This window comes from Sturnira hondurensis, unplaced genomic scaffold (genome assembly GCF_014824575.4).
Source record: "Sturnira hondurensis isolate 20B ecotype Veracruz unplaced genomic scaffold, ASM1482457v3 Scaffold0011652, whole genome shotgun sequence".
In the NCBI taxonomy this organism is placed as follows: Eukaryota; Metazoa; Chordata; class Mammalia; order Chiroptera; family Phyllostomidae; genus Sturnira; species Sturnira hondurensis.
In genome coordinates this window covers 126,390-139,970 of record NW_028084283.1, presented here as the reverse complement: position 1 = coordinate 139,970, position 13,581 = coordinate 126,390, and the positions used below count along the sequence as shown (strand labels likewise).

Sequence of the window (13,581 nt, the reverse complement as noted above, 5' to 3'; positions counted from 1 at the left end):
ATCACCAAGCCCTTATTATATGAAATGTTAAAGGGACTTATCTAAGAAATAGAAGAAGATAAAAAAAACTATGAAGAGTAAAATGACAACAAACTCACAACTATCAACAGTTGAACCTAAAAAAACAAAAACTAAGCAAATAATAATGTAGAAGAATCACAGAAATGGAGATCACATAGAGGGTTATCAAGGGGAGATGGAAGGGATAATGGGGGCAGGAAATGTAAAGGGAATAAGAAGCATAATATGTGCACATGAAATAGACAGGGGTAGGTTAAGAATAGTATAGGAAATAGAGAATCTAAAGAACTTATATGTACAACCCATGGACATGAACTAAGAGGGGTTGGATGCTGGAGGATAGGGGGTGCAGGGAGGAGGGGAGATAAAGGGGAGAAAAAAATTGGACAACTGAAATAGCATAAAAAAGAAAGTTAAAGCTAAGACTTTGAACAATTGTATAGGGAATCTGATATCTGGTCAAGTTTTTTAAAATTAAGATGAGATATTTGAAAGATGACCCATGAACCAAGATTTTAAATATGGTTTTTCTCTTATAGCTAAATGGACATTTATTAAATGCTTATTAGGAATTTTTGAGAACCAGAAGAAAAATGGTGAATCACTCATGAAGAAGGATTGCATGTTTTTCTTCTTTTAACAAAGTAACATTCATCATTTCACCCTTCCTCTACTATATTCCTGTTTCCTATTTAATTGATGCCTTTGGATTTGGCTTTTTTGCTTAGTCATCCTATATATCAAGTAAAATGAATAAAATCAATACTTCTGCAGGGGAAATGAGGTAACTAATATTTACATTTATTTTCTTTCTTTCTTTTCTCACTCTAATCTGTTACCATACCACATATACCTTTCAAATGAGTCACAATGCTCTCTGGTTAACAATTAATCAACAGAATTTTTAGCCATCCTTTCCTTTACTCAATTGAAATCCCTTAATGGTAATACTGTAGAAAAAGAAAAAACAATATAAAAAGCTTTAAAGAGGAATGATAAGAACAATATTAGTGGCTTATCAAAAACAAATTAAGATAGACAGAGTAGAGTTTTAACAAATGATTGCACACAATAAATGAGCGATTAAACTTTTAAAGGTGAAACCACTGTTCCCTAAATGCATTTTTGTTGTGGCAATTTATTTTCCTGATATTAAAATTGGCTTTTGTGGTTGTAAATTGATATATCTCTGTAAGGTTGTTTCTACTGACTTTTTAGTAAATTAAAATATAGATGCCTTTGTTTGTCTTTTTGAGTTTAACTTGTTCCCTTAATTTAAAAACTTGCATCCAAGATATATTTGATGCTTACAGAAAAAATTAGCACATTTGGTTCTTCGATTGAATTAAATAGCTCTAAGAGTATAATTGCTGATACTAAAATCTTTTACAGGGAATAAAATTAATATGCATTATCAATTCATATTAAACTAATAAGTACAAATGAATATAGTGATTTTATTTAAATAATTTCTTAAATATTACATTTAAAATCTCAAATTATTCTATTCTTTTATATTAAAATACTTCCATGTATTTGTTTTTAATATCTTTTTCCATTTCTTTTTTAAAAAGATTTTATTTATTTATCTTTAGAGAGGAAGGGAGGGAGAGAGGGAGAGAAATATCAATGTGTGGTTGCCTCTTGTGCGTCCCCTGCTGGGAACTGGCTTACAACCCGGGCATGTGCCCTGACTGGGAAGTGAACCATGATCGTGTGGTTCACAGGCCCACGCTCAATCCACTGAGCTACACCAGCCAGGGCTATTTATTTATTTGATTATTATTTGTTTGTTTTTTAGACAGTAAAGGACATGGAGAGACAAAGACATTGATTTGTTGTTCTACATGTTTATGCATTCATTGATGGCTTCTTGTATGTGCCCTGAGCAGGGATAGAACCTACAACGTTGGCATGTGTGGATGCTGCTCTAAACAACTCAGCTAACCTACCAGGGCCTCAAATGGTAATTTTAAAGAGCTAACAATCAGATAGTTGCTGCACACGTCCATCCCTCACTCTTTTCTTTTCTTTTTTTCTAAATATATTTTATTGATTATGCCATTACAGTTGTCCCATTCCACCCTTTCATTCCCTTTCACCCTGCACATCCCATCCCACCCACCTTCACCCCCTTTAGCTCATGTTCATCTGTCATAAGTTCTTTAGCTTCTACATTTCCCACACTACTTTTGCCCTACCCCTATTTTCTCACCACTATCTATGCTACTTATTCCCTGTATTTTCTCCCTCCCTCTCCTCCTCCCACTCCCCTGTTGCTAACCTTCCATGTGATCTCCATTTCTGTGGTTCTGTTCCTGTTTTAGGTGTCCACTTAGTTTGCTTTGGTTTTAGGTCTGGTTGTTAATAAGTGTGAGTTTGCTGTCCATTCACTGTGCATATTTTTTTATCTTCTTATTCTTACATAAAGTCCCTTTAACATTTCATATAGTAAGGGCTTGGTGATGATAAACTCCTTGAACTTGACCTTATCTGAAAAGTGTTTTATCTGCCCTTCCATTCTAAATGACAGCTTTGCTGGATAGAGCAATGTTGCATGTAAGTCCTTGCCTTTCATGACTTGGAATACTTCTTTCCAGCCCCTTCTTGCCTGTAAGATCTCTTGAAAAATCAGCTGACAGTCTGATGGGAACTCCTTTGTAGGTGACTGTCCCCTTATCTCTTGCTGCTTCTAGAATTCTCTCCTTCATTTTAATCTTGGCTAATGTAATTATGATGTGCCTTGGTGTGTTCCTTCTTGGGTCCAACTTCTGTGGGACTCTCTGAGCTTCCTGGACTTCCTGGAAGTCTATTCCTTTGCCAGATTGGGGGTGTTCTCCTTTATTATTTGTTGAAATAAGTTTTCCACTTGTTGCTCTTCCTCTTCCCCTTCTGGTAACCCCATAATTCGGATGTTGGAACATTTTAAGATGTCCTGGAGGTTTGTAAGCCTGTCTTCATTTTTTTGAATTCTTGTTTCTTCATTCTTTTCTGTTTAGTCATTTCTTTCTTCCTTCTGGTCCACTCCATTGATTTTAGTCCCAGTTTTGTTTCCATCACTATTAGTTCCCTGTGCATTTTGCTTCATTTCACTTAGTGTAGCCTTCATTTCATTTTTTTATCTAATTTCTGACCAAAATCAACCAGTTCTGTGAGCATCGTGATCACCAGTATTTTGAACTTTGCATCTGATAGGTTGGCTATCTCTTGTTTGCTTAAAAGTATTGGCTCCGGGGCTTTGATTTGTTCTTCTATTTGGGCCATTTTTGGTCAGGTCACACCTGTTATGTATGAGTGACAGAGCTGTAGGTGTTCACTAGGGTGGAGCAACCCACGTAGAAGGGTTGTGATGCTGTGTGTGGGCGTAGGATCAGAGAGGGAGCAATGGCAGTTTTTCCACTCTCCCTGGGATTTCAGTCCCCTCTGCCACTTCCCAAAAGCTGGCACCTTTTCAATTGGTGCTTTTAGGCTTTCTTTCCTGTTGCTGGGGCCCTGGGTTGCACAGTCTGTCTTGTTGCCCATTTTTGCTTAGGTGTTCACCAGGGCGGGGCAACCCACGTCACTGGGTTGTGATGGTGTATATGGAGGAGGGGTCAGAGAGGGAGCTATGGTGCTTGTTCCCTGCACTCTTGGATTTTGGTCCCCTCTGCTGCTTTCCACAGCAAATTGGGTCCTTCTGGTGCTGGTTCCTGGGTGGATGGGTTTGTGTATGTTCTAGGACCCTGTGGGTCTCTCCAACAAACTCTCCTATGAGGCTGGGAGCCTGTCCCAGCACCTTGACCACCACAGGTGTTTTCAGTTGGTGCTTCTAGGCTTTATTTCCCATTGCTGGGGCCCTGGGTTGCACAGTCTGTCTCATTACCTGTTTTTTGCCTGGTTTATCTGCATTTGAATGTGTGTCCACAGTCAGCCAGCCGCCTTGCTTGGCTCACTGGGTTTGCTTGATTCCTCCCACACCCAGTTCTCCCAACAATCACCTGTTCTTGCCAGTACCCCTCTCTGCTGGCCACCAACTCCGCCCCTCTTACCAGTCTGGATGAATAGTTCGTTGTTGTCAGACTTCGGTACAGTTCAATTTTCTGTCTATTCTGGTTGTGTTTTTCTTTATAAATCTTTGTTGTCCTTAAATTTGGTTATGTGAGGAGGTACAGCGTTTCCACTCACACTTCCATCTTGGCTGGAAGTCCCATCCCTCATTCTCGACCTCCATGTCAAATTCATAGTGACAACATTTGCTGTGTGGTTGGCTAGTTGTGTATGTGTGTGTGTGTGTGTAGGAGCCTAATGTAAAATATCTTTGGCTCTGTAGAATTTTTTTCTAAAATGATTATTAATTAAACAAATAGTAGTAGCATGATTCCATGCCAATCATCCTATACCACCTAAAACAATAAAATAACTTCAGCTTATTATGGTATAAATATTGCATTTTTAACTCTGAAATGCAAGTAACCCTCTGAAATATAAGTGTAACTAGAATTCTCCCAGGACTTTTCAATGTGCATTTGATCATAATAACATTAATATTCAAATCTCACAAGCTTGTTACACTCACCCATCTAGTGTTAGATCTCCAGCTCCTACCAACTTCTGCCCCATTTACATCAGGGAATTCCTGGGATCCACCCCCCACCCCCCTGCCAACCTACCTACAGGACAAGTCTTCTCCTCGTGCTAATTTAAGTCTTTTGTTTCTGTGCTCTACTAATCAAACCTCTTGAGCAGAGAATCTCACCTTTGGTAATGCAGCCTCCTTATACTCCTTAAAGCTGCAAAATGTTGAGGTGCAAAGTCCCATATTTTGGTCTCACAACAGGGGTGCTAGATTGAACCTTGGTGTGTTCTGGAGAAAATGCCTTTCACCAAGTCTCTGGAATTCACAAGGAGGCATTCACACAGTTTTCTGACATCCTCTCATGAAAAGGGTTGCTTCCAATTCTGCCCGTCTTTGTTCCATCAATACAACCCCAGACCATCCCTTCCATATTTCAAGTTATGTTAACTTATTTCAAGTTATGACCCTTATGTTAACTCAAGGCCTTTCTCCTCTAGCTAAAAAACCAACAACAGTTAATAACCAAAACAAACAAACAAAAACAACAGCTTCAGACTAGAAGGAGGCCTACATGGTCATATTTGTCATAATTGTCACTTAAATTAACCTTTGTTTTTGCTTTCTTTTTTGTTTATTTTAAAAATTTATTTATTTTAATTGTTGCTCAAGTTGAATAAAATATCGTATTATGAAATGAACTTTTTAAAATTTAATTATTGTTCAAGTACAATTTTCTGTCTTTTACTCCTATCCCAGCCCACACTCCCCCCCCCCCCCAGTGCTCCCCACCTCCCTCCCATTTCCACCTGCCTCAGTTTTTGTCCATGTGTCCTTTGTACTTGTTCCTGTAAACCCTTCCCCTTTTCCCCTGAAATACCCTCCCCTCTCCCCTCTGGACACTGTCAGCCTGTTCTGTATATCAGTGTCTTTGGTTATATTTTGCTTGTTTGTTTTGTTGTTTAGGTAAATTAACCTTGATAAGAGGTAGCAAGGTCTGCTGTCCCTCATCTATAACTCCAAAATCCAAAATACTCTGAAAACTGAAATTTTCAGAGTATTCCAAATACTGGAATACTCAGAGTATTCCAAATTTAGTACCCAACTTATTCAGTTCAGTAAAACTTAAATTTAACTGACTGGGGTTTATGCTTCATAAACTTTGTTTTCTGTTTACTGTAAATATTTAGGTGAATGCTGCTTCAGACCCATCTGGACTGTTGTCCAGTACCAGTGTGTGAAAGCCTGTTCAGAAGGTATTCGGCCATGTAATATGAAAAATAGAGGCATTTATTGAAGAAGATACAATGATGCCTCAGTCCCCTTTAAAGTAGGCACCTTGGGGCCCCACACAGTTTTCCCAGTTTCCACCAACTGGCCCATCTTATTTTCCTGATCTCATGGATGATCTGAAATCTCTTCCCTTTCAAGGGAGATCTTAGTTTGGGGAAAAGCCAGAAGTCACAGGGAGCCAAATATGGGCTGTAGGGGGGCTGAGTCACCTGGGTGATTTGATGTTTTGCAAAAAAATTCTGCATGAGATGTGATGCATGAGTGAGCTCAAGCTGCTAATCACCAGTTGCCCATAGCTGTGGCCTTCTGAATCATCCAAATAGTTTCCACAGAAGAATGTTTAAGCATAATGCAAAATTTGATGCAGATTTGTTGTTCTACTTGTTCATTTTGAATGAGACAGCTACACAGTACACATGCTCACTCAAAGACATCTACTGACCCCACTTACTAGTAGATTGAAGCTGACATTGCTCAGGCATACACCGTCTAGTCCACTCTCCATGGCCGCCAAGTTACTTCTATGTCATAATGCACGCTGTTGTCATCTTATTAACAATGGCTGGACTTGTTCTGGACAGACCTCATATACTCCAGATCACTTTTCTAAAATCTAACATTTCTGAATTCCCAAATATATCTGGTCCCATGAGATCATGCTTGTATTTTTGAGATTATATGGGTACTATTTATTGAAAGAAAGTATAAATATATGGAAGAAAGGGGGCTACATATTAACCTGACAAGCTCAGGGGAGGCCTGAGAGGCAGTTTTACATGCTCAGAATCCAAAAGTAAACAAAAATGATGGTCTAAAATGAAAAATTACTAACTAAAAGCAGTTCATAGTGGGTAGTCATGTACTAGGCCAGTATTTTTTTCTACCAAAGGTCAATCTTTACCTTAACTGAGCTTGCCTATTGCCTTTTTGCATGATAACATAACTTTGGAATGTCAAGGTAACTTCCCTTTTTTCCAAACCCATTGGGCACAAGCTGAGACCACAAATCCCCTCATTGTTACTGTTATCATGCTAATTGTTTACTGTTGACTATCCCTATCCACCTATGTTAAAAAAAAAAAAGGTATGTGTCTATCCTTTTACCTTCTATCTTATCCCAGAGTGTTGGGGCCTAAAGATGGTGAATGCAATCCATCAAGAAAATCGCACCAGGAGGGCTTGGCTGAGGCAACCCAAACAGGATATTGCAGCCGAGCCAGGTGGCCCCACCCTTGGGGGCATCCCTGGATCACAAGTACTAACTACCAATCAAGATGCTGATCACGCGCCCACCTACCAATCGTCGCCAGGAGCATGCAGTGAGCATGCACAGGACAACCTATCAGGACCACTTCCCCTCTTCCCCGCCCTCTATATAACAGCCCCGCCTAAAATAAAATTTGCAGCTTGATCAGAATCCTTTGTCTTGCTGCCTTTCTCCGCACCTCTTGTTCCCATCCCTATTCATCCGTTTCAGGTAGACTCGGGACCCCAGTTGACTGTTCCGCGGGACGGAACACCAGAGATTCCCAGCTTTGCTTTCTTTCACCTCCCCAATCTATCACCAACGGATTTCATGTAACCTCTTTATGTCTCCTCTTTTGATTATAACATAAAATAAGGTCCCACACTGCCATTCTCCAGAGCATTTCTCAATCCATTGAGATAATTGCTTCCCAGCAATTGTCATCAGTTTGACTCTAATAAACTCACCAAAAATTATTTACAGGTTTGAATGTTTCTTACATTGACAAATATAACATGTGAGAACAGAAAGAAAATTGCTGAATAGAATGAAGAGAGCTTCCGGGTAGCCATTCTCTTTCAGTGAAGTTGGGCTCGTAGGCAGGAGCCGTGGCCCTCAGCCAAAACGGCATGATCTAAAAGCCTCACTTCCATAATGACTGGCAGCAGTATGTTGCCAAGTGGTTTAACCAGGAAGACCACAGATGCATGGCCTGGAGAGCCAAAATGCACCACAGTACCCCCTGCCCTACCTCCAGACCCATGGGGCCCATAGGGAGATACTCCATAGTGAAGTGATACACAAAGTGCCCCCCATTAGAGGTTTTAGCTTGGAGGAGTTACAGGTGACCAGCATCTACAAAAGAGCTGTCTAGATTGTTAGGATCTTGGTGGATCCAAGGAGGTGGAATGAGACCACCAACTTTCTGCAGGCCCACTTGCTGCAGCCAAAGAAATACTGCTCCAAACTTATACTCTTCTCTGGCTTCCCTTAGCACCCAGCAGGAGAGACCATTCTACTGGAGAGCTCTAGTTTGTCACCCAGCTGACAGGCCCAGTCAGGCCCATAAAGAATGTCTACAAGAAGGAGAAAGCCAGGGTCATCACAGAGGAGAAGAAAAACTTCAAGGCCTTTGCCCTGGTCTTTGCATGGCCTGTGCCAATGCCTGGCTCTTTGGTGTCCAGGCAAAAACAGCTAAGGAAGCTGTAAAACAGGATGTTGAAAAGAAAAAAATAAAGTTCTCTTGGTAACTTATAATTTAAAATTAGAGATGAAGAGAATCTCTAGCATTTATTTATTCACTCGTTAATTCAAAACGACTTTTATTAAACCTCATTATGTAATATGTGCCTTATAATACATTACAGATTTCCAAATGCCATATTTAACACTAGTTCACTGATCATTATCATTCTTAAATATTTGTGTTGTTATTAGAATTGATTGCCAAAAAATATAGTCACTAACCAATCTATCAAAACTGGGCTGCTCTGGCTGGTGTAGCTCAGTGGATTGAGCGCGGGCCTGTGAACCAGAGGATCGTGGTTCGATTCCCAGTCAGGGCACATGCCTGGGTTGCAGGCCAGTTCCTGGCAGGGGACGCATGAGAGGCAACCATACATTGATATTTCTCTCCCTCTCTCCTTCCCTCACCTCTAAAGATAAATAAGCAAAATCTTAAAAAAAACCTGGGCTTATTGTAAATACCAGATATTTAACTGTTTTACATGACTATTCTTTATTATGTACCTGGACCCGATTCTAATGTGCATGTGCGTGGAAGCTTCCCTACACCAACAACCAATTCTCTGACACTCTAGTTGCGTAAGTGGATGCAACTAGGGTGTCCAAGAATTTATTACAAAAAGAAAAATTAAATGATACAAACCAACAGCCAGAAGAAGAGATCCGTAGGGCAAGGTCTTGAACAAAGAGTTTCTGTTTTCTTGAGAGCTTGGGGCCCCAGCTTGCTAGTATGAAAACATATTCTAATTCCTCAACCTGGAAGCTCTTTGAACCTCTCCTTTTTAAGTTTTAAATGGAGTCTTCATTAGGCATGATTGATTAGCTCATTGGTCTTTGGCATTTGATTCAACTTCTAGCCCCTCTTCCTTACTGGAAAATGAGAGGCTGGGACTGAAAGTTCCAAGTCACTATTCTAGGTTGGTTCCCCTGGCAACAAGGCCCATCCTTAAGTGCTTTTCAAAGGTTGCCTTCAATAACATAAACCCAGTAGCAGTGGAAAGGGACTTGTTATGAAAAACAAGGCGTCCATTTTCCCTTTATGACTCTGAAATTATTTCAAAAACTCAGAACAGGAGACCAAATATTATAACAAAGATGCTCCTATTACTCTTATCACTAGGGAAATTCTAAAAGTTTGGTGAGTTGTCAGCCAGGCACTTGTGGATGAAGACCAAATATATATGAAAGGTGTACTTTGGTTTCTTAAAAATCACAATATTGCAACTTATAATGGATGTGTAAACAAAACATTAGCCCACAGATTACAGATTGATGATTAATGCAAGCTTTGCATTATTTTAGAGACAGTATTGCACATGTGCCACCTATGTCCCCAAAATGACCCCAGAACCCAAATAAACTTCAGTCTACAAAATTTATGTATGGAAGCTGTGGCCACAAGAGCCCTTTAAGGAGTGAGAAATCCTTCACTAAGGAAAATCGAGTATTTAGACCAAATATGGACAAACGTGGAACTGATGGATCAAACCCTGCCAGATTAGAATTCCTTTGTGCTTTCTCTTGCCCCTCAACCCTGTACTATAATTGGTCAAATTACCAAATGCTCCTCTCAGAACTTGCCCTGCTAACATTACCTCATGCCACCCTGTTCTCCCTAACTCTTAAAACTTATCCAGACTCAGCATTAAATAAATAACTCTTTCTTTTCATGGAAGGCAATGTCATAGCTTTGGTTTCTTTGTGCATGGGGCAGCAGGCCCTTGCTTGATAACATAAATCTACGTTTGTTAAAATTATTTCAAATATTCTTTACTAAAATTGGAGATTTTAAATATTTTATTTTATTTTATTTTAAATTTTATTTATTTATCTTTAGAGGGGAAGGGAAGGAGAGAGGGAGAGAAATATCAATGTATGGTTGCCTCTCGTGCACCCCCTGCCAGGAACTGCATCCCCTTCCGGGAACTGGCCTGCAACCCAGGCATGTGCCCTGACTGGGAATCTAACCGAGATCCTCTGGTTCGCAGGCCCGCGCTCAATCCACTGAGCTACACCAGCCAGGGCTTAAATATTTTATTGATTGATGAAAGATAGAGAACATCACATTATGGTTCCACTTGTGTATTCATTGGTTGCTTCCTATATGTGCTCTGACCAGAGGTCAAATCCACAACTTTGCATATGGGGATGGTGCTCCAACCGAGATACGAAGCCAGGGCTAAAATGGGAGATCTTAAATCTTAGAAATGACCTGGGGCATCCATCTTACAAGTGACCTAGGAAATGTATTTTACAAGTCCCTACTTAGTTTACATTTTTTTCAGCAATGGATAACTTTAAGGGCTCTCAGTTTTACCATATTTCCTAATCATATATGTATCTGTGAACACATACTGAAGAGTAGTTAAGAAAATTATTGTGAAGCATAAGTCTAAGTGACTAAAATAGTCATTTAAACCAATACAGTGTAACTTAGGTCTGTTCTGTGTGTGTTTTGTGTGTGTACTTTTTAAACCTTCTCCTACATTTATATAACACTGCTCGTCAATATTCTTATTTTTGTTTCATTTTTCAATTATTAAACATCATATGAAGGAATTAAAGCAGAGATGTGTTCTTCATTTTATAAATGAAAAAACTAAAGTAAAGGTAGGGTATTTTGTCTCAGGACAGAAAGGCATCTATTGCATAGAGTTGAGGGCATGAGACCATCATTCTTTTTTTTTCTTCAAAAATCCTACCCAACAATAATTTTTTTGGCTAATTTTAGGAAGAGAGGAAGTGGGGAGAGAGAGGGGGTGGGGGAGAGAGAGATTGAGAGCTAGAGAGAAACATCTATGGGTTGCCTCCCTTACAAGCCCTGCCTTGACTGGGCATCGAACCCACAACCTCGGTGCATGCTCTGACTGGAATAGAACCTGAAACCTTTTGTTGTACAGAATAATGCTCCAACAAACTGAGCTACCCAGCCAGGGCAACACCATTCTTTTATACCCCTCTTGTCTTTGTCATCTATTGGTATTTCTGTAAATTAGGCCATAACATAAATATGATGTTTATAAATTACTTTCTTGCTGTTTAAATAGCGACATTCCTTCACCTTAATATTTGTGCCAATCGATGACACTATTCAGTACTGTGGGCATTATCTCTTAATTAACCATCAGTTACATTTTCTGTACTATTTGTATGAACTGTGTTTTATTACATCATTAGACTTTATTTTTATATTCATAATTGATGATAAGTGCTGAACTTTTTCACATGAAAGTAAAATTTAGTAATTAAAATTGATAAAATCTTGAAGGGAGAATGTTAAATAATTATTTCACATGCAGTTTTTAGATAGATAACAGAGCTCCAACTACAATGTACATTACCTTTTGTAATTTGGAAATAGTTCATGGGACAGAAAATACCTACTAGGATTGAAGGTTAGATCCATAGTCAGGGCACATACCTAGATTTCGTGCCTGATCCCAGGTCTAGGTGTATATGGGAGACAATGGATGGATGTTACTTTCTCATATCCATGTCTCTCTCTCTCTCTCTCTCTTCCTTCCTCTCTCTTTAATATCAATAAAAACATATCCTCAGGTAAGGATTTATAAAAGCCATGTTAAGTTAATATTTAACTCACTATTATGAAAGGGTCTTCTAAGCATAAGAACAGTGAAATAAGTTGCAAAACAAAAGATTTAAAATTTTAAATATGTAAACACTTATATTTCTGTATCATAGGAGCACCATAAGCAAAACATAACAGGAAAAGGCATATTGGACAAATATACAGGCCATTTATGACTAAAATGAGATTCATATTTATAATTCCCTTGCTATTTCCTTCACCTATACAAAAAACTTACTCAGGTTTTATTGTGTAAATCAAATTCTAGTTCATCCATATCATCTTCCCTAGGTATTCCAGCCTGCACTGATGTTTAAACACTTATATATTGGGGCGGGGGGGAACAACTTTCCTCTATCTTCAACATTTTATCAGCTGGCCTAATAATTAAATCTACATGAGAAAGATTAACAAGAGAAAATGAATAAATTTTATTACATGCATATAGTGGGGACCCCACATACATGAAAGTTCAGGTACAGAAAATTAAAATGTGGTATATATGGCATTCTGAGCAAAGGATGAGGTAAGATGCCTTGAGACTTCAAAAGATTATTGCAGAACAACAACAGCAGATGTTTAGTCACTGAAAGGATGCCCTGCCCTATAGGTAAGTCATAAAAAGTTATCTCTAATAATCTTTTATTATAGACAGATCCATAACTCAAATTCTTCTAGGTAGTTAAAGGAATGGGAATGGGGTGAGGCAGAAATTTCTCTTGAGCCTACAGGGTTTCAGTTGTCTTTAGTTCCAAATAATCTGCATAACACAGAGGCACATCTGGAGTGACTTGTTCTGAATCCCAAAATATCATACACCATAATACTTAATTATACATTGTCTTGTGTAATTCTTTTTTTTAAAGACTTTGTTTATTTATCTTTAGAGGGGAAGGGAAGGAAGAGGGAGAGAAACACCAATGTATGGCTGCCTCTTGTGCGCCCCCTGCTGGGAACTGGCCTGCAACCCAGGCATGTGCCCTAACTGGGAATCGAACCGCTATACTCTGGTTTGCAGACCCACGCTCAATCCACTGAGCTACACCAGCCAGGGCTGTCTTGTGTAATTCTTAATGCTACATGTGTGTGTGTCTTCTCTTGCAGGTTAGATCATAAGCTCCTCCAGACAAGAACCATATTTTATAGCGCTCCTATGACGCCTTGAATGGAAGTCTGCTAAGCACATGGTAGACATGGAATAATTATTTATGTATCAACTGACTGAGTATATCACCCTTCCATAATACAGAGAATCATAACAGGTTAGGCACTCTTTCCTCAATTGTCCAAAAAGAAAAAAAATGAGTTTCAACTCCATCTAATGGAATTCTCAAAAGTACATGAAATGTTATTTCAATAATGAAACATTAGTCAGTTTGTTTGATAACAGCATAAAAATGACATATTTTTAAAATATAGAATATAAAACAAATAAAAATATAAGTATTTTTCCCTGGTTGGTGTGGCTCAGTGGATTGAGTGCAGGCCTGTGAACCAAAGGGTCATGGTTCAATTCTCAGTCAGGGCACATGTCTGAGTTGTAGGGCCAGATCTCCAGTAGGAGATATGTGAGAGGCAACCACACATTGATGTTTCTCTCCCTCCTTTCCCCTCTCTCTAAAATAAATAATAAAA

General features: G+C 39.1%; 1 pseudogene; it reads left to right on the top strand.

Annotated features, from left to right (window-relative positions):
- LOC118996764 (60S ribosomal protein L13-like) overlaps positions 1–13,111 on the top strand; it is a 40,376-nt pseudogene extending 27,265 nt beyond the window's left edge.
- The last annotated feature ends 470 nt before the right edge of the window (positions 13,112–13,581 follow it).